The sequence below is a fragment of the Acinonyx jubatus genome, chromosome D2, assembly GCF_027475565.1.
Source record: "Acinonyx jubatus isolate Ajub_Pintada_27869175 chromosome D2, VMU_Ajub_asm_v1.0, whole genome shotgun sequence".
Lineage (NCBI taxonomy): Eukaryota > Metazoa > Chordata > Mammalia > Carnivora > Felidae > Acinonyx > Acinonyx jubatus.
Genome location: NC_069393.1, coordinates 79,554,598 through 79,582,544, shown reverse-complemented (window position 1 = coordinate 79,582,544; position 27,947 = coordinate 79,554,598). Strand labels below are relative to the sequence as shown.

Sequence of the window (27,947 nt, the reverse complement as noted above, 5' to 3'; positions counted from 1 at the left end):
CCATAACATCAAAATACAAGGTGAAGCGTGAGTGCTGATGTAGCAACTCATCTGACGGTCTAGCTACGATAACGAAGGTGGCCACACTGAACAAATTACAGTGCGGACAAAACAGCATTCTGTTGGAGGAAAATGCCATCTTGGACTGTTTGTGTTAGAGCTGGAGAGAAGTCAATGGAAAGCCTTCAAAGGAAAGGCTGACTCTCTAGGTGCCTGGGCAGCTCAGTCAGTTAGGTGGCCGACTTTGGCTCAGGTCATGATCTCACAGTTCGTGGGTTCGAGTCCCGCATCAGGCTCTGTGCCGATGGCTCAGAGCCTGGAGCCTGCTTCATTCAGATTTTGTGCCTCCCTCTCTCTCTGCCCCTCCCCAACTCGCGCTCTCTCTCTCTCAATAATCAACATTAAAAAAAATTAAAATTAAAAAAAAATAAAACAAAGGAAAGGCTGACTCTCTTGTTAAGGGCTGATGCAGCTGGTGACTTTAAGTTGAAGCCAATGCCCATTGACTATTCCAAAAATCTTAGAGCCCTTCAGAATTGTGCTACATCTCCTCCCTGTGTTCTATAAATGGAACAAGGTCTGGATGATAGCACATGTTCACAACACGGTATACTGAATATTTTAAGCCCACTATTGAGACCTACTGCTCAAAAAAACAGACCAATAGATTCTTTTCCTAACATTACTGCTCCTCGACAATGCACCAGGTCACCCAAGAGCTCTGCTGGAAATGGACAATATTAATGTTTTTATGCCTGTGAACACAACATCCAGGCTGCAGCCCATCAGTCAAGGAGTAATTTTGACTTTCGAGTCTCGTTATTTGAGAAATACATTTCATGAGGCTATAGCTGCCATAGACATTGATTCTTCAGATGAATTTGGGCAACGGTAGTTGAAAACCTTCTGGAAAGGCATCGCCAATCTAGAGGACATTAAACACATTGGTGCTTCATGGGAAGAGGTCAAAATGTCACAAGAGGAGTTTAGAAGGAGTTGGTTCAAACCCTCTGGATGACTTTGAGGGGTTCAAGACTTGAGCGGAGGAAGTGACCGAGGATGTGGTGGAAATAACAAGAGAACCAGAACTAGAAGTGGGGCCTGGAGACAGGACTACACGGCTCCCATCTCGTGACACAACTTTAACAGGTGAAGAGTTGCTTCTCATGGAGGAGCAAAGAAAGCGTTTTTTTGAGGTAGAGTCTGATCCTGGTGAAGATGCCGTGAAGACTGTTGAAAGGACAACAGAAGATTTAGAATAGAACATAAACTTAATTGATAAAGTAGCAACAGGGTTGGAGAGGACGGACTCTAATTTTGAAAGAAGTTCTCCTGTGGGTGAGATGTCGTCCAATAGCACCGCATGCAACAGAGATTGTTTGTAAAAGGAAGAGGAGTCAACCAATGCGGCCAACTTCATCGTCTTATTTTAAGAAACTGTGACCGCCACCCCAGGCAACCACCACCCTGATCAGTCAGCAGCCAGAAACACTGAGGCAAGATCTGGACCAGAAAAAAAAAAAAAAAAAGACTGAGACTCACTGAAAGTTCAGATGATGGTTAGGGTTTTTTAGCAATCGTATTTTTTAAATTGATTTATGTACATTGTTGGTTTTTTTTTTTTTTTTAGACACAATGCTATTGCAATTAATAGACTCCAATATAGGGTAAAAATAACTTTTATATGCGCTGGAAACCCCCCAAATTATTTTGACTTGTTTTATTACAATATTTGCTTCATTGTGGTGGTCTGGAACCAAACCCACAATATCTCCGAGGTAGGCCTATAACCGTCGGCCACTGGTATATTTTCTTTAAGAAAAGTCCTAGTCAGTTGCAATGCCCATTTTTTAATCAGGTTTTTTTTCTTTCAGTGGAATTGTGTCAATTCTTTGTATAATTGGGATTTGCAGCCTCTGCCTTCATGAAGCTTAGAGTTCTATGGGGCAGGGAGGGAAGAATTGGATAATCCCCCCCTTAAAAACGAGGACATATGCAATAAAGATTACAGAGAAGATAATCACAGAGTGAAACAGGAGGACTTTTAGCAAAGTCACGAATTGGGTGTGGGGGGTGGGGGAAGGGGGATGCCCCATGACAGGTTATCTCCATTAGAAGAGAAGTGGTCTTTGGTGAAACAAGAAGAGAGAAGCTCTGCCCACACACGCCCATGCAGAGGAGACCTGGGATCTGGGCAAATGGTCTCGGCCCAGCTGGACTCCAGCACTGAGCTGCCCCGGAGGGGGAAGCTGCATGGTGCTGGGATCCACAGCTCAGTAAGACCCATGGCAGTGTGCCTGCAGGGCCAGCATCAACTGTACCCAAGCTGCAACAGCGGGCAGTTCCAGCCACTGTTGTGGCCTGGGGGTGAAGAGCCTGAGTTTTGGAGACACACTGGGATGGAATCCTGGTTCTCCCACCTTCCAGCTACTGGGTGCTCTGGCACAGAGCTCAGTACACAAGTGCTAAATCAGTACTAGCTGCCCTCCTATGGCCCTTCCCCCACTCTTCTCCTCTAGTCAGTTTTGTTCCATCCACTGAGTTCTAGGATCAGCCTTGATTCATCCGAGACTAGAATTCTGCCCACAACTCCATCCCGACGAACAGCCGGGCTTCCCTGAGGCCTTCAGCTGCCTGCCCACCACCGCCATACTTCCTGCCTATGGCTAGATTCCCTCAGGGCTAGGTTTCTCTCAGCCTTTACTCAACACTGTGGGAAAGATGCAGCACCAGCTAGGACCTGGCCCGCTGTTCATCCTGCGACTGGACATATAACCGTATAACCTGCCCCCACCCCTGCCACACTCACACAGTCTGAAAGATGCCCGTTTCTTTCGCAACATACGGTACTCTAGCACCAACTTAGTTTGTTTCCAGTCTCCTCCCTCCAAGCCAGCTTGCCAGCTGTTGCCTCCAGTTGCACTGATAAGCCTTTAAACAGCCATTGCTGATTTCTAATTTACGGTGGGAGCGGGAACTCAAGCCATGCTTATTAAAAATTATATACTAAGCAGCAGCCATACAAGGTAGGAGGCTGAGAAGTAAAGAGCTGGGCTCTAGTTCAAGTCGACTGACTGCTGCAAGGTTTTCCTTTACCTCCGCATATAAAACCATATTCCAAGGTGAAGTGTACCAGAAGCGCCACCTCCTGAAGTTCAAATGTCACTACACCTTTTAAATTTCTGCCATCCAGTGTTTGCACCGGTATTTCAAAAATATTTCAACAGATATTTACGAAATGCTACGTACAAGACCATATTGTACCAGCAACGTCACTAACTGTGGCCTCTGCCCTTCTCCTTAGCCATGTGCAGAATCAGCCATTCTGTCTCTCTCCCACGCTCTCCCCGACAGCTCTGGGCTGTTGTCCCCAGCCTGGTAAGGCCCCATGCCCCTGGCACGGTCACTTAGCTTTTCTGTTGTTGTTCATCCCAGCCTCCTGCATGGGCCCCAGTCGCCTCAAACTTAACAGGTTAAAAAATGAACTTTACTTTTTCTCCAGATCAACTCTCCTCTAGCCTGGTCCTTGGCTGTCACGGATAGTTCATCCTCATACCCTCCCACACTTGAACTCCTGTGGAACTCTCCCGGACTATCGGTGCTTCTTCTTCTCCCACAGGCACGGTCAGGTCTTGTGGATTCCTGCTTCTTCCCCAGAGACAGAGGACTGTGCGACTTGACAAAATCTGCCCCACTTACCACCATAAAATGTACTATGGCCTGGCGCTTTCGCTCTGGATGAGGAATATTCCCCAGGCTCACTCGCCTCCACCCCCAACTCTGGCTCTACGCCTTGCCTTTTGCTGCTCTTCTGTCCTTGGAAACCCACCCTCCTGGCTACATACTCTTTCTGGAACTGAAGCCCTTCTCAGGATACGGCGCATAGTATGATCGCCAGCCTCTCAATCCAAAGCCCCAACAAGCACGCCTGATACCACCCTTTATCTTTCCATTTGTCAGAGAAGATGGGTGGTACCACCAGACACGGGTGGGACTTCACCTTATAATCCGAGAAATCATAGATTTGTTGACATTGAATTACGTGCATCCCCAAGATGCTGAGTTGGCAAGTAGGCATTCGCAGCCTAAGAAGAGCAGTGAACCTGAGACAGACTTCACCTCTTCCATGGTGTTGCCCAGTGTGCTGCTGCTGTCCCAGCCAACGGTAACTTTCTTTTAGGAAGCAACGTCGCCTTGACTGCAGAGTGGCCCTGACCAAAAGGAGGCAACAATGATGAATCCTCCTCCCTCATTCCCTGGGCCAGGAAAGGCACTGAATGCGGCACAGTTATCCAAGCGTATCCCACACCACTTCACATTTCTGCCACGCTACAAAGAAGAACAAAGTATCTACCACCTGGAAAATTGACCTAAATGTTCTTACACTGACTTGAAATTTGGGGCTAGAAGTAATTGGAAAACCAACACTATGCTTTTAACCAACAGACACTATGAAAATATAGAGTGATCATTTTTAAATGTTGGCCTTAATACCATCTAAAATGATGCCGTATATGAGATCTTAGGAACTACCGATTTAATGGAAACCATCTGGCACAAAATTTTTCCGACTGCTGGAAATTCTATCACTAAAATGTAATTAGTCTTAAAAGCTTAAATTGAACCGTAACAAAACCAGTACGGAATACATGTGGACTAATGCCATTTCGTAGTAAAACCAAACAGGTAAAACTAAACAATGTATGTTTAGGGATATATTCATGTATGGTGCACTAGGAAGACAATCCAAGTAATGAAATGCAAAATACCTTCCAGTTATGAGAACAGTCTTCCTATAGAATTTCTTCACTCAAGTGAATCTTAACAGACTAATTCTAAAAACATAAACATGAGCACAGTTTTAACACGGTTTGCTTCCACACCACATCATGTTGAAATTAGTAATTTAAGGGATTCCTACCTTAGACTGTAAGCAGTTTAAGAGCAGGGCCTGTGTTTTATGCTTCTTGTTCCCAGGACAAAAACAAACAACAACAACAAATTACAGACAAATCAAGTAAAGGTCTCAGAGGCCCTAAAAGCACCCATCTCTGTCTATGGTGCCTGATTTATAATAAAGGGGACATTGAAGAATGGTAAAGAAAGGATGTCATTTTAATACAACAGCGCTAAGTCAACTGATTGGCCAGATGAAAAAAAAAAAATGTGTACCCTACATGAAAATCCAGGTTATAGATGTAAATGTGAAAAGGCTTCTAAAGCCTAACAGAATATATTCATAATTTCAGATTAGGCAAAAGAAATTTTTTTAATTTTATTTTTTAAATTTACACCCAAATTAGTTAGCATATAGTGCAACAATGATTTCAGGAGTAGATTCCTTAGTGCCCCTTACCTATTTAGCCCATCCCCCCTCTGACAAACCCTCCAGCAACCCTTAGTTTGTTCTCTGTATTTATGGGTACAAGGCAATCAAAAAGAATGAAATCTTGCCATTTGCAACTACATGGATGGAACTGGAGGGTATCATGCTAAGTGAAATTAGTCAGAGAAAGAAAAAAATCGTATGACTTCACTCATATGAGGAATTTAAGAGACAAAACAGATGAACATAAGGGAAGGGAAACAAAAATAATGTAAAAACAGGGAGGCAAAAGAAATTTATCAAGAATGCCAAAAACATTAACCATAAAGGAAACGACTGATAAATTCGACTACATTAAAACTATTTCTATGAAAAAGTACCAGTTAGGAGAATGAAAAAGCACTAAGAAAATCTAACCAACAGACTTGGATTTAGAGTAGATTTAAGAATTCCCACACATCAATAATAAAAAGAGGAGTACCTGGGTGGCTCAGTTGGTTAAGCATCTCACTCTTGGTTTTGGCTCAGGTCACGATCTCACAGTTTGTAGGTTCGAGTCCCACGTCGGCCTCTACACTGACAGCACAGAGCCTGGTTGGGACTCTCCCTCCCTGTCTCTCTGCCCCTCCCCTGCTTGCTCTCTCTCTGGCTCGAAAATAAATAAATAGAATAATTTAAAAAAAAAAAAAACTTAAAAATACCAGCAACTCAAGAGAAACTGAGACAAGACACATGAGCAGACTCTTCCCCAAAGAGAATATCCAAGCGGCCAATATTAAAATATATGAAAAGATGCTCAACCTATGCAGGCATCGTGGAAATTCTAAGTCAATGAGACACTACTACATACCCAACAGAATGACTAAATTAAAACCATATTTAAAGCTGACACAATAGGAATTATTGGGACGTATGGGAAGCAACTGATGCAGTCATACACCACTTGTGGAAGCATAAACTGACATAACCAGTGTGGGAAAAATCTAGCAAGATCTCCTAAATGTACTCTCCAAAACAACACTTCCACTCCCAGGCATGTAGCCAACAGAAGTATACACATGTGCACCAAAAGGGATGTACAAGAAAGTTCACAGCAGTATTGATTATAATAGACCCAGAGGGGAAACAACCAAATCTCTACCACCAGCAGAGTAATTATGGAATATTACTAAAATGGAATTTATACAACAATGAACATGAATGTATACAACATGAACGAGCCACTGCTATGAACAGCACCATGAATGCGCCTCACAAAGCTAATGCTGACAGAAAGAAGACAGACAAAAAAAAGCAAAGTTCCATTTATAAAAAGCAAAAATGGTCAGAACTATCCTATAGGGATGGGATGGGAATTGGGGGCGGGGGAGAGAGGAAGGTAGCAACTGGAAGGGAACATAAAAGAGGCTTGTGGGGGTGCTGGTAATACTCCATTTCTTTTATATTAACTATGTAAAAATTCACCCAGTTGTACTTTCATCATCTTAATTGTATGTTTCTCATAACTGTATGCACTTGCCTATATGTAGCTTATATTTCAATTAAAAAGTTCCTTTAAAAAAAAAAATTACACGAATGAAATAAAAACCCCTTACAAGGCACAGAAGGTTATGCAGTTTGCCCCAGGAGACCATTAAGAAACCAAATACTAAGGGATGTATTTCATGCAGGAAGAAAGAGACCCCGAGTGATATAAGAAATGAGCAACAAGGTAAAAGAACAGTGAACCTGTCGCTAAAAGTAAATATGAAGGGTGTAAAACAATAAAAGTAATTTCCAACGAAATATAAAAACAACAATGGTAAAATTAAAATAGATCAAAACAACTTGAAGGAATCTCAAGAAAATTAGGCTGAATGAAAACAGTCAATTTCAAAAGATTAGATACTACATGGTTTCATTTGTATCAAGTTCTTGAAAACACAAAATTAGAAGTGAAGAATAGGTTCCTGGTTGTCAGGAGTTAGAGAAGCAAGGGTCTGTGGCTAAACAAGGACAGCACAAAGGATCTTTCTGATGAAACTGTTCTCGATCTGGACAATAGCCCTATATGTGCTAGAGCAGAGAACAAAGTACACCCACACACCTGTGCATGTAAACCTGGTAAAACCTGAACAAAATCAGTGATCGCATTCATGTCTGTCTGTTTCCTGGCTCTGATGTTGTATTTGAGTTTTGAAAGATGTTACCATTGGGAGAAACTGAGTGAAGAGTGCAGGAATCTCCTTGTATTATTTGTTTAAAATTGAATGTGAATCTACATTGTCTCAAAATGAGAGGAAAGCGAAGAAATAAATTTAGATAGGCTATAATAGCATAACTCCAGAGGAATTAAAGTATTCTAAAGTTCTTGTATCACCCAGGAGGTAAACTTGAGACTTTCAGGACTTAAATATGCATGTTTAAGATTAGTAGGATAGCCACTGAAAAATTAAAAAACAGAGGACTTCCAAATGACTAGAGAAGAAAAAACATCCCCCCCACCCAGTCCAAAGAGGGTAGGAAATCAGGGGAGAGGGAAAACAAGTAGAAAACATAAAACAAGATGATCAAACATGTACCATACACATCAAACAACCACATAGACAGGATCCAAAAACAGCAGGATAGGTAATAAATGCAAACTGACTAAATGATTCAGTTAAAAATTGTTAAATCCAATCCCATACTGTTTACAAGAGTCTGATCTAAAATATAGAGATACATGGGGCGCCTGAGTGGCTCAGTTGGTTAAGCGTCTGACTTCAGCACAAGTCACGATCTCACAGCTTGTGAGTTCGAGCCCCGTGTTGGGCTCTGTGCGGACAGCTCGGAGCCTGGAGCCTGCTTGGGATTCTGTCTTCCTCTCTCTCTGCCCCCCTGCCACTTGCGTTTGGTGTCTCTCTCTCTCTCAAATATAAGTAAACATTAAAATATAAAGATAAAGGAGGGTTGAAGAATATTGTAATATACATGTAACATACACACACGCACAGTAGAGCGTAGCTGAAGCCACTGTAGCTATTTTAATCATTTGCACAGTTGACAGGATACATCAATAAGGAAAACATTTAAATAGAAATTCAAGGGGCACCTGGGTGGCTCAGTCAGTTAAGCGTCCGACTTCAGCTCAGGTCATAATCTCACAGTCCGTGAGTTCGAGCCCCGCGTCGGGCTGTGTGCTGACAGCTCAGAGCCTGGAGCCTGCTTCAGATTCTGTGTCTCCCTTGCTCTCTACCCCTCTTCCACTCACTCCCTGTCTGTCTCTCTCTCTCTCTCTCAAAAATAAACACTAAAAAATTAATAAATTGGAATTCAAATTATAAAAAAAAAACATATTATTTGAAATCCTATGCCCCAAATATAGTCCCAAAACTGAAAGCCAAAGTTGACAGAATAGGAGGAGATAGACAAATCCATAATCATAGTGGGAGACTTAACATCTCATAGGCAATACAAAAAGTAAAAAATAGAGGATACTGAAGATTTTAACAAAATTACGAAAAAAGACTCAATGGACACGTATAGAACACAGTATCTTAACAACAGCAGAAAGAGACTTCCTTTCGTGTAAGTGTGAAACAATTTCAAAAAATTAACCACATATTTCAGTGGCAAAGAAATTTTAAACAAGCAGAATACAGGTCATAATCTCTAACAATAAGCTAACAATGAGAAACAAAGAGTGAGAAGGTCCGCATTTTAGAAATTGAGACACACACTTATGAGTAACCCATAGTTCAAAGATCAAATTACAAGGAAAATTCATTATCAGTTCTACCTATCAAAAACTGTATGGGATGCCTGGATGGCTCAGTCGGTTAAGCGTCCCGCTTCAGCTCAGGTCATGATCTCACAGTACGTGAATTCGAGCCCCACGTCGGGCTCTGTGCTGACAGCTCAGAGCCTGGAGCCTGCTTTGGATTCTGTGTCTCCCTCTCTCTCTGCCCCTCCCCTGCTCATGCTCTGTCTCAAAAATAAATAAAAACATTTTTAAAAATTTAAAAATTGTGGGATACAGCCGAATCCATCCTTAAAAGTAAATTTATAGTCTTAAACATGTACTTTAGAAAAACACTGAAAAGTAGAATCAATGAACTAAGCATCAGTCAGTAGATGAGTACAAGATAAACTCCCAAAGAAACAGGAAAGACACAACAGAAATGAACAAAATACAAAAGAAACCCATAATAGAATCAACCAAGCTAACTATCGGTTCTTCAAGAAGAATAAAATTCACAAACCTTTAGCAAGAGTTAGCAAGGAAAAAAAAAATTAACAGCACACAAAGAGGATCATACTCTAGATCAGAAGACTTCCAAAAGATAATATGCAATTATAATCTTACGCCAATAGATTGTATAGATGAAAAACAATTTCTCCAGAAAAAAGGTAGAAAAACTGACAAATTTTCTACATAGCAAACACACTGTATCAGTAGTCAAAATCTTGCCTTAACATTTCCATGTTCCTATGGCTTCACCAAAATGGTCCATGAAACATACAAGTATAAAAAAAACAAAACAAAACAAAACAAAAAACGAACAAACTCTCTCAGAGAATAGAAAAAGAAGAAACACTCCCCAGTTCATTTTATCAGGTTAAAATAAAAATAACCTTGATACCAAAACCCAACAAGGGAAGTGTAAGAAAAGATACTTATAGGCCTGCTGTTATTCAATGTGGATGAAAAGGTATTTTTAAAATGTGTTGGGGCGCCTGGGTGACTCAGTCGGTTGAGTGTCCGACTTCGGCTCAGGTCATGATCTCACAGTTCGTGGGTTCGAGTGTTGCCTCGGGCTCTGTGCCGACAGCTCAGAGCCTGGAGCCTGCTTCCGATTCTGTGTCTCCCTCTCCCTCTGCCCCCCGGCTTGCTCACGCTCTGTCTCTGTCTCAAAAATAAATAAAACATTAAAAAAATAAAAAAAAAAATAAAGTGTGTTGAGAGTTTATGGTGCTGGCCAAGATGCGGGATTCATGTGACAGCCCATCCTTCTCCCTGATTACAATGAGAAACTCTAGACAAAATATGAGCGGCAATGGCTCAAGGACCTAAAAAGGAAATAGCAAGCAAATTAAGTAGCAAGCAAACGGAGACAAAGTCAAAACGTGGAAGAATTACCACTAGGGCAGGATGCAACCAACAGACTATATTCTAGGTCATAAAACCAACCCCACCAATGTTAAACAATTGAAATCAAGCCAAGTACATTTTCTGGTGACAGAATTAAACCAGAAACCAACAAATGTTTCTGGAACATTGCCAAGTACATGGAAATTAAACAATGTACCTTTTCTTTCTTTTTTTTTTAAGTGTCTATTCAGGGGCACCTGGGTGGCTCAGTCGGTTGAGTGTCCGACTTCGGCTGGGGTCACGATCTTGCAGTTCGTGAGTTCGAGCCCCATGTCAGGCTCTGTGCTGACAACTGAGAGATCAGGGCCTGGAACCTGCTTCAGATTCTGTGTCTGACTCACTCCTACTTACCCTCTCTCAAAAAAAAAAAAAAAAGAAGAAGAAGAAGAAGAAAGAAAGAAAGAAAGAAACGTTAAAATTTTTTTTAATGTTTGTTCGTTTGAGAGAGGGAAAACACACAAGTAGAGGAGAGGGGTAGAGAGAGAGAACCCCAAGCAGGCTCCATGCTGTCCGTACAGAGCCCAATGTGGTCTCAATCTAACCAATCAGGAGCCGGATGCTTAACTGACTAAACCACTCAGGTGCCCCCTTTTTGTTCTCTTTTTTAAGGTAGGCTTCCCTCCCAGCAGGGAGCCCAAAACAGGGCTTGAACTCACAACCCTGAGATCAAGACCTCAGCTGAATTCAAGAGTCAGACGCTTCCTCCCCTCACATATGTTCATCTTTTCTGTTGGTTAAATTCCGTATGAGTGAAATTATGTGGGATTGGTCTTTCTCTAACTTCTTTCACTTAGCCTAATACGCTTTAGCTCCATCGACATCATCGCAAATGGCAAAAAAAAATTTTCTGATTGCTGAGTAATATTCCAGCGTGTGTGTGTGTGTGTGTGTGTGTGTACACAACATCTTCTTTATCCATTCATCAGTCGATAGACATTTGGGCTCTTTCCATACTTTGGCTATTGTACATGATACTGCTCTAACCACTGGGCGCATGTATCCCTTCAAATCTGTATCTTTGTATCCTTTGGATAAATACCTACTAGTGCAATCGCTGAATCATAGGGTAGCTCTATTTTTAACTTTCTGGGCAAACTCCATACCGTTTTCCAGAGCGGCTACACCAGTTTGCATCCCCACCAACAGCGCAAGAGAGGGTTCCCCTTTCTCTGCATCCTCACCAACACCTGTTGCCTCTCGTGTTAATTTTAGCCGTTATGACAAGTCTGAGATAGTATCTCATTGTGGTTTTGTATTTCCCTGATGATCACCGACGTTGAACATCTTTTCATGTGTCTCCCAGAAGTCTTCTTTGGAAAAGCATCTATTCATGTCTTCTGCCCATTTCTTACCTGGATTATTCGTTTTTGGGGTATTGAGTGTGTTAAGTTCTTCATAGATTTTGGATAACTAACCCTTTATCCAATATGCCATTTGCAATATCTTCTCCCATTCTGTAGGCCACCTTTTAGTTTAGTTGATGGTTCCCTTTTCTGTTCAGAAGCTTTTTACCTTGATGAGATCCTAGTAGTTCATTTTTGCTTTTGTTTCCCTTACCTCTAGAGACATGTCTAGTAAGAAGTTCCTGCGGCCAAGGTCAAAGAGGTTGCTGCCTGTGTTCTCCTCTAGGATTTTGTATATAGTGTAAAAGGGCAGGGTGTGGGGGGGAGGGCATGGAAACAGACCACAAGAGACTCTGAACCATGGAGATAAACTGAGGGTTGATGGAGGGAAGTGGGCAGGGGATGGGCTAGATGGGTGATGGGTATTAAGGAGGCCACTTGTTGTGATGACCGCTGGGTGTTGTATGCAAGTGATGAGTCCCTAAATTCTACTACTGAAACCAATATTGCACTGTATGTTGACTAACTAGAATTTAAATTAAAATTTGGGGGGGTGGGGTGGGAAAAGTCAGACACTTAACCGACTGAGCCACCCAGGCACACCTAAACAATGTTCTTGTAAAGGCTGTGTGGGTCAAAGAGGAGATCTCAAGGAGAACTAGAAAATATTTTGAACTGAACAAACATAATCAACTTATCCAAATTTGTGCTAAGAGGAAAATTTATAGCACTAAGTTATTACATCAGAAAAGTATCATCTAAGTATCTACATCAAGCAGAGAAAAGCAGAATAAACCCCAGGTCAAGCAGAAGACTATATAGAAGACAAATCAGTAAAATTTAAAACAGAAAATTGGAAAAGTCAACGAGATCCAAAGCTGGTTGTTTGAAGAAATAAAATGGTTAAAGCTCTAGGCAGACTGAACAAGAAAAAGGGAGAAACACAGATTACCAACACCCAGAATAAAGAAAGGGGGCATGTTCCAGGCCCTACAGACATTAGACTGATAAAAGATACTACTAAAAAGAACTTTGTTTAGAAAGCCTACAGACTAGATGAAATGGATCAGCTCCTTGTCTTTCGACAAATTACTGGGGGCGCCTGGGTGGCTCTGACAGTTGAGCATCTGGCTCTTGATTTCGGCTCAGGTCATGTCCTCATGGTTCACGAGACTGAGCCCTATGTCGGTCTCTGTGCTGACCATGCAAGCCTGCTTGGGATTGTCTCTCTCCCCCTCTCTCTCTGCCCCTCCCCAGCTTGCATGCACACGCATGCTCTCTCAAAATAATGCACGTTTTTAAAAAACCAAATGTTAACAGTTCAAACAATTTACAATAGCACTGAAAATGCAATGAAACTAGTAATCAATCTATGAAACGTGTCAGGCCTTAATGGAGAAAATCATAGCATTTTAGAATGTACCACAGACATAAGAAATGAGGAACTAAATGAAGCTCGGAGATTGGAAAATTCGCTACCGTGAAGCTCTCCGCAGAATGACCTATCGATTTAATCCCAATGGAAATCCCAACAACTTTTGTGAAAATACAAATTTTAGAATCGACTTCGCAGTTAAGTGCAAGAGGCCAAGGGCAGCCAAGATCAAGAGAGGGGAAGCAGGGAGATGGACACAAGGATTTTCTGATTCATGGAGGAAATAATCAGATGGGCCGTGAAATTAGTACGTAGCACCACGAAAGAACAAAAGTGGACATATGTAAGGAAGCATCCCCCAAATTTGCTTTGAAATAAACAGGGTTCTTTAATACATTGCAAGCTGATTTTTAATTGGATATAAACCCATACAAGCCTTAACCAAAAAGCCTCACCTAATACCAAAGCCTTAATCTGCTGATAGACTGGAGTTCTGGCAAGCAGCGTGCAAAACCATCGCTGGAGGCTTTGCACCACTGCTCCCTGGCGTACCTGCTTCCCAGGGCTCGCTCTGGGCCCACAGCAACCACAGTGGCCGAGCCCAACTCGGACACATTTGCTATTTAGGATGATGGTCTTAGCGGTGTCTGTTGACCCTGTACATAAGTCACATAGAAAACCCAAAGTATTTATATGGCCTTCTGCCCAAAAACAATCATTCCCTAGTAGCTGCATTTATTACTAGGACTACTCCAGGAGACAGAAAAAAAGATTACAAAGTTTTACCCTGGAAAACATTTTCAGAAAAAACAAACAAAACCTTCCTGAAATTTTCTACTTAATAAATCTACCGAATAGGGAGGGCTGAAAAACAATTCATCCAGGTGTCTCATGAAAATGGCTATCAGGACACATTTCACTTTTACACCAAAGTCACATCTCACTTTTACCACTGAGCGAACGTACCACCGCGGTTCTGAGGGACTCAGGGGCCAGAGATTTCAAGGTTCAGGCTGCACTTGAATTCCAGAAAAATAAAAGGCAAAACGTACAGACTAAATGTAAGGCTTTCTTCTCCTGCATCCTGTACCGAGTCTGTTCAGTGTCCGAAATTACTTGTTATGTTCGCCAGCGCCCCTCGGCAAGGGGACAAAACACAGGGAGTTAAAAATGTTTTTCTTGAACATCCAAAGTTTCAATGGTTCTGTGCTGATCAGTTACAAAGCAGTAATCTTAGGGATTTTTAAATCATCTTTTCATTTAAGGATGAAGATGCCAAACATTATTTAGCTTAAGTTTCTCCCATTAAGTGGCAAAAGTTTTTTACGCATATTTTCCTGATTTTCTATAAAAAGGGGGAATTTTTTTTTTCTTTTTTTTTTTTTAAAGCACAGTTCTGTGCAAGAGGCAGCAGTTACCGCCCGAGTCTATAGGCTTCCCCTGCACTCTGAGACATGGTCTCAACGTCCTCTGTCTGTTGACTCGATCGGTTGAGAAATCTAAACTCTAGTCACCGTCGGGGCACCTGGGTGGCTTGGTGGGTTAGGCATCCAACTCTCGGTTTCAGCTCATGTCATGAGCGAGAGGATCTTAAGCATGTTCCGCGCTCCGAGTGGAGCCTGACCCGAGGCTCGAGCCCATGACGCCGGGATCGTGACTTCGGCTGAAATCCAGAGCCGGACGCTCAACCGACTCAGCCAGCCCGGCGCCCCCGCTGTAGCCGTTGTATGTATACAGCTTAGCGGTGTTTTGCACGCTCGCGTTACCATACAACTGTCACTCCTACCCGTCTCCACAACTTCCGTTTTTAATCTTAAGCTAAAATCTTACGCTTAGCCACCAAACAGCACCCCCCTCCTTTGCCCCAGCTGCTGGCAAGCTCTACTCTACATGCTAGGTCTATGGATTTGACTGCCCTAGGGAAGAGGAGAACTAAATTTCCAGCCCCAGGTGCCAGATCAGCAAACCAAACTTTTGTGTTCCAGTAAGTGCTCCCACTGGACCAGAAATGCCAAACGCTGAGCCAGGTCTGGGCTCTACTTATTTCCTCCTAGAGCTTTCTAAATAAGGTCACCTATGCACCCCAGCCAATCACGCCCTGCTCTGCATGGTTCCTCTAAAGCTCTATAAAACTCACTCTCGCCCAAAATCCCTCAGGAAGAGTATCCCACTGCTTGAGAGACACTATAGTCCCCCCTCGGTGGCTTATTTGCTCTTAAACAAAGGACAAGCGTTCCTAAATTATTTTTGCCCTTTGACAGTAGAATCAGACAGCATTTGTCCTTTTGTGACTGGCTTATTTCACTTGGCGTATGGTCTTCAAGGTCCATCCAGGCTGTAGCCCGCTTGCCTTTTTAAGGCTGAAACGTATCCCGTTTTATGTATAAACCCTTTGCTTATCTGTTCATCTGATGATGGACACCGGAGTTGTTCATCTTTTGGCTGTTATAAATAATGAAGTGGCAAGCTTTTTTTAACTATAGATTCCCCGCCCCCCCCCAAATATACACATTACACAATCAATATAGTTTGCCCCGGGTCCCTAAAGGTTGTCCTTTACACTACCTTCTCCACAAACCTCGGTGAGGGAAATGCACACAGCTCCTACTTTCCATTGATAAAAATCTTATTTAAAAACCTCTCATTCCTTTTTCATGCCCAGAGGAACAAAATAGTATAACCGCGAGGAAAGAAGCAAACGGCTAATCACAGTTATTACAAACTGTGAAGTTAATAGAGAGCAATCTAAAATTTGAAAACACCAGTCACTTATAAATTATAGGGGGAAAAAAATCTGTGCTTCGGTGGGAAAAAAATATGCAACGTTCACATCACGCCCTTTTGGGTTTTCCAGTCTTGTCTTGCACAGCCTGGTTCACACTAAGTTGAACAGAACCAGTGGTAACAGGGGACGTAGATGAATCTGTCCCCCAGAGGGGTAATTCTCCCCACACAGGGCAAAGCCACTTTTGCATCGTTGTCAAGTTTAATATTCCTGGATTGAGTCCTGGTAGAACTGGATCCACCAGTCTTTCCCAAGGTTCTGCCAACCGCTTCCAGTCTCCCTGGCTCCTTCTCACCAAACCTCCCGCAGATGGGATACAAGTTCATTGCCAGAAATTCTCTCATTTCACCTCCATGCCTCACCCAACCCAGGAGCTTGCAAACCACACTTCTGAGGACAACCACCCTCCTCCCCTACCCTTCTACGGTCAATCAAACCTTCAGGAAGTAAAAGGAAGCCCACAGAGAAACAGGAGACCAGACCTCAAATCATAGACCTTCCACTTGAACGACAGGTCCCAAATTAATTCCTGGAGGTGGGGGTGGGGGGAATCTTAGCTATTACAGTGGCCTTTCAAAACTCAACATTATCTGAATATTTAATTCCCTTCAATGTATTTAATTTTTCTCAGAATTTTTCTCCCTGAGGAAAAATGATGAAAATATGGTAAAGAAACACTGCCCTGGGTCAATGTTTCTTTATCCATAGCACTAGAAGTTTTCTCTAATCTTGGACGTTTTCAATCCTGCCCACACTTCCATTTACTTACTCAATCCTTAAGGCCCTAACGAAGTGTCCACACTGCGAAAATGCTGGTGACACAGTGAACAGGCAGGTGTGATTCCTGTACTCCTGGGGCTTACCACCTAGCTGAGGCAGGGAGTGGGGTGTGGAAATTACCACATAAGAGATTACAGAGAATTTTTTTTTTAAGGCATAAAAATAGGCACAGTGGAGCTTTGGAAAACGAAAAAGCAATGGGAATTTAGATGGTTACATCACAGAAGAATGAGGGCTGTTATACATTCTGTGCTGGGGGGAAAAATACCGTCCATAGGAAACTGATTTCCTAAGGGAGAAGAGTAGTGTCCCACACTGTAGTGGGGAGGCAGGGAGTTTAGAAATACTAGTTCGAATGCTAATTTAAATGTCCTTGGGACGACCACATGTCTGTACATTAGTTCATTTTTTTTTCCTTTTTATTATTGTTTAATATAATTGATGGTCAAGCTGGCTTACATACAACACCCAGGGCTTATCCCGATATTAGCTCATCTTTATCTAAAATTAACTCAAGCTGAAGAGATGCCATTTGGAAGCAGTGGTGGCCAGCACGATCACCGGGAGAAAGCTCTACAAAAACAGCTGGGACAAACAGACCCGACCTCGCTCGCGCTGCTAACACGCCTCCGTGCTCACTGCCGTGCATCACACGTTCTCCCTGCGCGTCACCCACGTTCCCCATCGTATCGGTGTGCTGACGATGGACGAGCTCACGGAGCACTGGGAACCACGCCGCCTCCGGATCCTATCGTCACTCCCTACGTCTGCTCTCTGCCTCGCGTCCTCGCCCCATCGCTCGCTCTGACAGCTCGGCCACCGCCTCGTCCCCCCTCTAGCGCTCTCAAAAATAAACATTAAAAAAAAAAATACTTAAGCTTTGTGGTCTCTTGCAAGTTTTGAAAATTCTGAATGTGCACACTGATTCGCATTGAGGCTAAGCGCTATGTAGTTAAGTTTTAGCTAACAGCTTAAGTGATGACCCAGGAGATTTCTCCGGTCAGAACTTTTGCCAAACAACGTTTTTAATTAAATTTCAAACCAACCGGGTTACATTATAAACAAAAGAAACGAATGTAAAACAACGAAAAGCCTCCAACGTTTTTTAAGAAAAGGGACAGCTTTTTCGTTCTGTGAAGTTTTAAGGTCTCAAAAACAGGAAAGACACTGGCAGTGTAAATAGATAGGGAGAAACCTAAGGAACCGTTCCCAAGCTAAGAGAAGGAAGGAGGTGGAAGTTTCTAGAGGTTTCATTCTTTACCGGAAAACCAGAAGGTTACAGTCTGCGGCGCGGCTGTGCATCCTTAAATAGGGCACAAACAAGTTTTAGCTGTTGTGCAAATAATCAATAAGATGGGCTACCTCCAGGAGCGGGGATCGTGTTGCTGTTAAAGCGGAAAGGTCTGCAGTAGCTGTCTGGGGCACAGAGGCAGGGGGAGGCCACCCGTTGGTGATCCCACCTTCCATCCATCAGTCAAACAGCAACAAAAAAAGGGGGGCAGGGGACACAATGAGGGCAGGCAACCATTCCTTAACTCTACACTCAGCAACGGTTACCATGAAGGATGTTTTTGTCCAAAACAGAGAAAATGTTTTTATATGTGGTATTTGTTGGATAGAAAGATGGGTAAAATGAATTCTATATAACGTTTCTTGCCCACTATTGTAGAATGGATACCTTTGGATATACATCCTTTTATCACTCTATGAGGAGAACCCGCTCTATGTAAGGTAATAGGAGGGACACAGGCAAACAGCATGGAATAAAATAGAAACAAGGGCTTAGTCCTACCTCTGACGGAGATTCTAAATATGGTGTGCAGATGAGGAGTACGTAGTAATAATTAGCTCGTTCAAAGAAATTAGGGTTTTTCAATTGCTGAACGGTAAAAATCCAAAAGTTTATGCACTCATTGGAGAGGCTGTGGAAGACATTCTCACAAAAATTACCATTGGAAGTGGGACTGAACCAAATTAACACTGCCTTTGGTCAATTCTACATCTAGGCATTTCTTTTGCAAGTATGCTTGCACAAAATGCAAAATGTGCAATGTACGAGATAATTCAATGCACCTCTGTTTATAATCGTAATAGTGGCTGTGCATTTCCTGCGGCTGCTGTAACCGTCTCCCATAAACATAGCTGCTTAAAATAACACAAGTTCGTTACCTTACAGTTCTGGAGGCCAGAAGTCCACAATGGGTCTTGCCCAGCTAAAATCAAAGGCTTATTCTTTCCGGAGGTTCTAGGGGAGAGTACATTTCCGAGCCTTTTCCAGCTTCTGGGGGATACCCACATTCTCTGGTTCCAACCTTCTATCACCCGAAGCGCCGCTCACACCTTCATCCTGACTTTAAAGCTCCTGCCTCCCTTTTAAAAAAAAGGACTCTTGTGATTGGTTACATGGGGGCCACCTGGATAATACAGGCTACTCTCCCCTTTTCACCACCCTTAACTTAATCACAGCTGCAGAGCCCATTTGGCCATGAAAGGGGACACATTCACAGGTTCAGGGGATTAAGCTGTTGACATGTTTTTACTCGCCCTATCACAGTAGCAAAAGACTAAAGACAAACTGCCTATCAGTGGTGGACTGGTTAAATAAATTATGGCAAATTTATAGAATGGAATATTATATAGTTGTTTAAAGTATGAGAAACCATGGTAATAAAAAGAAAGCAAAATATAACGTTAGGTGAAAAAAAAGGAAAGTACAGAACAGAGAGGAATGTAGTATAGATAATATGCTCGTATATATGATTATATATATATATATATGATATATGATATATACACACACATATACATATATAAATAATGGTCTCACAGTGTTTGAGGGTCTGGAGTCTGGGATGCCTCAGTCTGGGTGGGTCTGGCTCAGAGTCTCTTCAGAGATTACGGTGAAGTTGACAGCTGGGGCTGCTGTCCTCTCCCGGCTTGGCTGAGACTGGAGAATCTGCCCACCAGCTCACTCGCTGAGCTCTTGGCAGGAGTCAGTCCTCTCTGATCCTTGGCCCCGTTCCTCGCCATGTAGGTCTCCCCATAGAATGCTTGAGTGTGTTCATGACATGGCAATTGGTAGGTGATCGAAGAAGAAGAAGGAGGAGGAGGAGGAGGAGGAGGAGGAGGAGGAGGAGAAGAAGAAGAAGAAGAAGAAGAAGAAGAAGAAGAAGAAGAAGAAGAAGAAGAAAAGAAAGAAAGAAGGAAAGAAAGAAAGAAAGAAAGAAAGAAAGAGAGAGAGAAAGAGAGAGGCAGGGAGGGAGAAAGAGAGAAATTGAAGACCAGCCCAAGACAGAAGCCCCAGCCTTTTATAATCTAATCTTGGAAGTGACACACCACTTCTGCCATATGTCATTGGTCACACAGACCCGCTCTGGCACAGTGAGGCAGGGTACAGGTGAGAACACCAGGAGGCAGGAAGGCTCACAGGGAGCCATCTTGGAGGCAGGCTACCACAGGTCCTGCGGGGCAGTGCAGGGTAGGGCTCCGGTGAGTCAACATGAGGGAGGGAATAGAAATGTGAATGACTCCGGTGAATGTGGAAGGCAAGGAGGAAACAGACGTAATTAGAATCGTAAGTACATACTGGGAAGCAGTGAAAATAAAAACATGGAGAGTGGGTCTTACGAACCCCCTGAGTCACTATTCTTGCCATGCTCACATCTGGGTTCTAGTCCTAAGCTGAAAAATATTCTCTCCCATCACACTGGAAAATTCTTTCATACATGTTCGCGTCTCTCTTGTGCTAGAAGGTGCCTCAGGGAGGAGGGGCATGTCCTTCATTTTCATACTACCTGCCACCCTCTACCTGTAAGAAGAGCCAAGCTGTGGCTTAAGCAATCCAAATTGACCGGCTTCTGCAGCATCAGTCCCAGCAGCCTTGAGAAACGAGTCTTTGTCTTCTTAACGGATTGATTCCCCAACTCCTAAGTACCTTTCATTCCAGAACATTCGTCTCTTCCGTTTCGGTGGCAGCAGTGACATTGTATCAGGATACAGAACTGACATCACGGACCTCCTGATAAGACGCAACGAAAGAGACAGAGCGTCGTCTGTGTAACATTACATTCCTGGTACAAATATTTGACTCAAAACACCACGAGGCGACAATCAGACAAATCCAGCACGGAACCTTCTACAAGGTAAACGGCCCGGCCACTTCAAAAATATCAGTGTCATGAAAGAAACAAAAAAATACGGAGACTGCTCTAAAGAAGACTGAAGGACTAAGACAATTAAATGCCAAGTGTAATCCTGAAAAGGGTCCTGATCATTTAAAAAGAAAAAACCCAACAACAGCCATAAAGCACATTAAGACAACTGGGAAAATACGAATAGGGACGGAACATTAGATAATATTATTGTATCAATGTTAAATTTGGGGGTGTATTATTGTGGCATTGTGGTTACGGAAGAAAATGTCCTGGTTCTTAGGAAAAACATGCTAAAGTGTTGAGGACTGAAGTATTATGGTGTGTGCATCTTTCAAATGGTTCAAAAAGTGTGTGTGTGTGTGTGTGTGTGTGTGTGTGTGTGTGTATCTAGGAAGGAAGAGAAAGAGAAAAATCAACTCTGGCATAATGTAAACAGTCAAATCCATGTGAAGAGTATGGAAGTGTTCATTGTATGACTTTGAACTGTTCCACGGCTCTGAACATTTTCAAAAAAAAAAAATAATACACATACACACACACACACAGAACAGAATGCATAAGCATAAGTTAGGACAAGGTGCATATTCATGTAGCTATAGTGCCCAAGGAGACTACGTCCAAGCTGAAAAGCCCACCTCACAATTCACAGAGGGGACAAGCTAACCCTGAAATATTCTATCATTACAACTATCTGAGCCACTGAAATCAGGACGTAGATCTTTTCATTTCTTTTTAAATTTTGTTTAAAGTTTATTTATTTTTGAGAGAGAGGCAGAGTGGGAATTGGGGAGGGGCAGAGAGAGACGGAGACACAGAATCTGAAGCAGGCTCCAGGCTCCAAGCTGTCAGCACAGGGCCCGACGTGGGGCTCGAACCCACAGACCATGAGATCATGACCTGAGCCGAAGTCGGACACTCAACTCACTGAGTCCCCAGGCGCCCCATCTTTTAAGTTGATTTATTTTGAGAGACAGAGAGACAGAGAGGGGCATTCGAGCAGGGGAGGGGCAGAGAGAGAGAGGGAGAGAGAGAGAACCCCAAGCAGGCTCTGCACTGTTAACTCATAGTGAAGTTGGCCATACATCCCCCTACATTGGACCTTTGGCATTTGCTAAATCATCACTGGGTCGTGGATGACAAACACAAAGCAATATCGCAGAGCTTTGAACGGGTGCACTGAGCTGGGAGACAAAAACACTGGGTTGAATTCCCCCCAAACAACCAAGGCTTAAGGGGTGGTTTCTCCCTAGAGAAAAGGGAGCACAGCCATTGAGCCCCCTGAGACCCACTTGAGGAACTTGCTGACCACAGAAGAGCAGAAGTCTGGGCGGTGTTAGGTGCTGGGAGCCAAAATGAACCAGAAGGCCTGCTGAAAGGGAAGGGCACTAGTAAAGACCCCGAGTTTTCAGCTCAGATCCCTGAAATGGCTACATCCTAAGAATAAATGCAAACTGAAAATAGACCACCCTCAGCTAAATTAACTGATGACGAAAGTAAATGAAATCCTCTACGGATAACGACTACCAAGACCTCTACGATTTTCACAAAGAGTGTTGAGTGTTCAATAAAAAAAAACAAAAACAAAACAAAACAGGAATGCCAAGATACGTGACCAAACAACTGAAAAACAGAAAAGAGAGACGAACCTATAAGTGATTCAGGTGTTGGAATGATCCGGCATGAACTTTAAAGGAACAGGCAATATTATGAGACTCAAGCTTTGAAATAACTAATAGCTGTTTCTTGATTTGGGTTACGAGTGTGGTTATCAGCTGGTTACAGGTGTGTTTACTTTGGGATAATTCATCAACCTGTATATTTAATACCGGGCACTTTCTTGCGCACGTCATGCTTTAATACAACTTCACAAAAGATAAAAACGTGGGGACTTTGGTTAAATCTGGGCTTGGAGGGAAATTCACAGTCTTCAGTGCACATATTTGAAAAAGTAGGCTGAAAAACAATAAGGTTAGTATCTATCTCAAAAAATGTTTTTAATGTTTATTTTTGAGAGAGAGAGAGAGAGAGTGGGGGAGGAGTAGAGAGAGGGAGACAGAGGATCTGAAGCAGGCTGTACACTGAGCAGGACTTGAATTCAGAAACCATGAGATCATGACCTGAACTGAAGCCAGACACAACTGACTGACCCACCCAGGCACCCCTCAAAAGCTTTTTAAAAAGGAACAGAAAACTTGGGGCACCTGGGTGGCTCAGTCGGTTAAGCGTCTGACTTCGGCTCAGGTCATGATCTCACGGTTCGGGAGTCCGAGCCCCGCGTCGGGCTCTGTGCCGACAGCTCGGAGCCTGGAGCCTGCCTCAGATTCCGTGTCTCATTCTCTCTCTGCCTGTCCCCCACTTGTGCTCTGCCTCTCTCTGTCCCTCAAAAATTAATAAATGTAAAATAAACAAATGTTTATTTATATTTGAGAGAGAGCACGCACGCAAGTTAGCAAGCAGGAGAGGGGCAGAGAGACACAGTCAGGATCTGAAGCAGGCTCCAGGCTCTGAGCTGTCAGCACAGAACCTGACACGGGGCTCAAATTCACGAACCATGAGATCATGACCTGAGCCGAAGTTGGACACTTAACAACAAGCCACCCAGCACCACTCTTCCAGGAATTTTAAAATTTCAGGTCTTATGTTTGATCTCTCGATCCATTTCAAGTTAACTTCTAATGGGAGATATATATTGGTTACAACATGTTAGAATAATAAAAGTATTAATAAAATCCAGACCCAGAACCCAAGAGGGAGAAAGTCACTCTGATTTAGGTTGGGACATGGGAAATAGGCAAAGTTTCCAAGAGACAGTGAAGTCCAAGACTTGTTTTCCGTTTTTAAAATTTTCTTTTTAATGTTTATTTTGGGGGGGGGAGGGGTAGAGAGAGGGGGCCAGAGGATCCAAAGCCGGCTCTGTGCTAAGAAACAGAGAGCCCAATGTGGGAGTGGGTGGGGGTGGGGGGCTCAAACTCACAAACCATGAGATCATGACCTGAGCTGGAAGTTGGATGCTTAACCAACTGAGCCACCCAGGCCCCTGCAAGACTTTTTTTTTTTTTTTTTAATTTTAAGCATTTATTTTTGAGAGAGAGAGAGAGAGAGAGAGAGAGACCGAGTGTCAGTGGGGGAGGGGCAGAGAGAGAGGGAGACACAGAATCCGAAACCTGCTCCAGGCTCTGCGCTGTCAGCATAGAGCCCAACGTGGGGCTCGAACTCACGAACCCGTGAGATCATGACCTGAGCTAAGTCCCACGCTCAACCGACTGAGCCACCCAGGGGCCCCAAGACTTGTTTTTTAACCAATAGACGGGTGGGCAGTGAGTGCATTCCAGACTGAGACTGGGAGGCAGGAGAGGAGAACGAGACACCGTGTTCCTAAGACACAAGACCAGAGAAGGGTCCCTGACAACCTGAAAGGGGACGGGGCACAGCTACAAGAACTGGCACCTGGGGTCTAGGAGAAAGGAATGCCTCCTCCCTTCCTTCAACCTCCCAGGAGAGAAATGCCCCCCCCCAACCCCCCAGTGCAGCTGGAGGCTCCCAACCATAAGCATTTACGCCCCTGGCTTGTCACCAGCTCTGCGAGCACAAAAATGCAAGAACAGGGTTGTGAGTTGTTTACTGGGTGAGGAGTTCGCACCACCTTCGGTCCTCCATGAGTCATTCAGGCCATTCCGGGTTGATGCGGGTGTGCACAAACCCCTCCTGGAGCCTGGTTGGCTCGCCCTGCTCCTGGGTGTGACCGGGCGGGTCCTCCGGAGAGGAGGCGAGGAGGTGCGTCCAAACAGCGCTCCCTTTTCCCGTCCAGAGGAGGTAAAATCCAAGTTAGCAGGAATAGACTTGGCCGAGGAATAATGCTGAGGTGAACCCGAGCTCCTGGTGCGACCCAGCGGCAACCATCAAGTCGATCTGCCCCCTTTCCGGGGCTGGCTGAGCATCCGGAGGTCAGGATTGCCATGATTTTAGCCTTTTGATGGGGATTTGAAACTACAGCTATTTAAAAGATGTTGCTTTGAAATTGTTTTTTTTTTCTAAGTTTTGAACTTGATTTATATAAGCATTTCTTTTTTTTAATTTTTTTTTAACATTTATTTCTTTTGGAGAGACAGAGCATGAGGGGGGAGGGGCAGAGAGAGGGATATGTGCATTTCTTAATGATAATATTTAAATTACAACCTAATTGATAGAATTAATATTCTTTAGGGGTCAAGACTACTTGAGGAAAAAAAAAACCCTGCTAAACAGATTTTTAAAACAAACGTTCCTGGGCTTATGTAATTACTGTTAAATTCGTACCAGTCTCTTAGGTAATGAACACACCAGTATCTCATGGCAGTGAGCAGATTTTGCTGGGTGGATGATCTGGGGAGCCTTTGGTCTCAAAAATAAGATGGCTTGCCCATTTCCTTAATTTTATTGGATAAAATGAGATTCTCGAAACGTCTCCTTGAGGCTGGTGAAAAGGAAGGCCGTGTGTGTAACCAAGCTAACATTTACAAGCGCCTGAGTTGAATGAACTTGACCTGAAACAATCTCCACTTCAGATTCCTCTGGAGCACAGCCCTTTCTGTGGCAGAGCAAAATGGCTTTTGCTTTTAACTACACCTCGTTCTCAAGGAAATAAAGTTAGATAAGGCATTCAGCTGTTAACAGCCGTGCCAGCCATTCAATAAATGCTTCTTCGGGGCTTACTTCCCGTCAGGCACCAGGGCCAGAATGGCAGGCAGGGCCCTTTTCCACAATCCTACAATCTGGTGGAGAAAACAGATTTTTTTTTTTTTTTTAATTAACACAAGAATTACAATCGCGATCAGGAAGAGAAAAACCGCAAAGGTAGGAATAACATGAGGAAGGGGGCACTACCTACTTTAGGGTGTAAGGGAGGGATTCAATGAGGGGACGGCTATAGAGCGCCTGGCTGGCTCAGTCAGTAAAGCCTGTGACTCTTGAGCTCAGGATTTTGAGTTCGAGCCCTGCGTTGGGTATAAAGATTACTTAAAAAGAAATCTTAAAAAAAAAAAAAAAAAAGAAGAAGAAGAAAAGGAGGAGATGGCTAAGCTTAGACCAGAGGATGTTGAGTCAGACCTGTCGGAACACCCTCAGAACAGGAGGGGAGAAAAGTTTGTGCAAAGACTCACCGCCCTGAAAGGAGCTTGTTATGTTTAAGGGAGTAAAACACCCATACGCTTGAAGCATAATTATCTATCATACACCTGGTGGGTTTGAAGAAGCAACTAGATCATTACAACAACTCTAGAGGGCTTTTGGCGGAAGAGTGGCACGAGGTAACGTGTTATTTTGAAGCGGTCACTCTGGCTTCCAGGTAGAGCACAGACGGGGCAGAGGAGAGGAACTGCAGATATCAGGGAAGCCTCCATTCATGGCTTTGGCAAGATGGTGGCTTGGAATCCGGTGATTCCAACAGGGAGGGGAAGGTGCACGTTCGGGTGTATTTTAAAGGTGCAACAAACAGGCACGCTGGTGGGTGGGGTGGTGCGAGGGGTAGTGAGTGGAATGGAGGAGTAAAGGATGACTCTTGCATTTCCAGCTGGAATGACTGGGAAGATGGTGTCACCCCATCAAAGATGATAGACCAGTAGAAAAACAGGTTTGGAGAAGGCTTCAGTCCTTTCAGTGAATGCCTCAGTCTCTTAGTCATTGGAAGAACTTAGATCCCCATGGAGCACTTCTTTTAAAGGGCAGGTATGTGTCAGTCAGCTGCTGCCTGGTCTAAACTGGACCCCGATTTTTTTATACAGAGAGTAGGCAGTTCAACAGGGTCCTAAGTGGGAGCTGGGGGCTTATCCTGATGTTGCATTTGATAAACACCGATTGTGTGTCTGCTTAGGGTGATTTGGTGGAGTTAGGAAAGATCATGAAAGCCAGGGTAAGGACCCCAAAGCTACCTTTTGGTATTGTCACTCACTAGGAAATTAGGAAAGAGACAGTACTGTTGAACTTCAATATTTTCTAAAAACAAATCAAGAAAAAAATTTGATGTATATTTCCCATGTTATTTCATACGTGGGTTATCTTTCCAACAGTGTAGTTAGTTTAGGAAGAAAATAATTAAAGATGTAAATGTGTAAGCCAAGAGCCAAAACCACTCTGAACAGCCCAAGGTTGTGAACTTAATTTGCCATTACCCTGGGGAGTCATTTCTCGGCTCATTGATTTATTATTATTCTGTATAATAGTGGTAGCCCCTGTCCTCCTCTGCCCATGGCCAGAGTATGAACCAGTTGTGAGGTCTGAAGAGTTTATGTTTATTGGATTTTAATGATTCAGTTAATAAAGGTCATTCTGAAGAGTAATAGAAACCTAAGTGTGTGGAAACAGAATGGATAAGACTGACTCTCGCAGTTCCTTGGGGTGTCCTTGGGTATATGTCTGATCCTTAAAGCAATTAAGAAGGATCCTTCCTTTCAATCAATTTACTGATGGTACATTCAACTGTAGCTGTAAAATGTTCTTTGAAACCCATCACTAACAAAAGGTGTCATGTAAACACAAGGCTTACAATTTCTTAGATAATGACAACATATTGTTAATATCATACTGACAATAGTTTAATTGTAGTTATAGATAATTACAGTACTTAATAGTGTATCTTCAGTGCTCTCCAATATCTTTGAGAGGATGAAATATTGTGAGTTTCAGGTAAAATCTGAATTTTGAAAGTTAGGTATGAATTTTGAAGTTAAAAGGAACCTTAAAAATCATTTAATGGTGGGGTGCCTGGGTGGCTTAATCAGTGAAGTGTCCAACTCTTGATTTCGGCTTAGGTCATGATCTCACAGGTTCGTGGGTTTGAGCCCCGCATCAGGCTCTGCACTGTTAGGAATTCTCTTTCCCTCTGTCTCTGCCCCTCCTCCACTTGTGTTCTGTCTCTCTGCCCCTTCCTCTCTCTCTCTCTCAAAATAAATAAACTTAAAAAACAAAATTCGTTTAATGGTGTCCTTTAAATATTAACTAACAGCAAATGATTTAGTAAATATTTACCCAAAAGGGTGCTCATTAGACTGTGAAAGAATTTCCTGGGACACCTGGCTGGCTCAGTCAGTGGAACAT

General features: G+C 43.2%; 1 protein-coding gene across 3 annotated transcripts in view; it reads right to left on the bottom strand.

Annotated features, from left to right (window-relative positions):
• The window catches only part of FANK1 (fibronectin type III and ankyrin repeat domains 1), a 107,355-nt gene that overhangs the window by 77,067 nt on the left and 2,341 nt on the right, over nt 1-27,947 (bottom strand). Inside the window, exon 1 of one of the 3 annotated variants that reach the window (XM_053207584.1) lies at nt 18,892-19,329. The exons of the other annotated variants lie outside the window; for them this stretch is intronic. The gene's annotated coding sequence lies outside the window, so the exon portion shown is untranslated. Of the gene's footprint in view, nt 1-18,891; nt 19,330-27,947 lie in introns of those variants that run through there. 3 annotated transcript variants of the gene reach the window in all.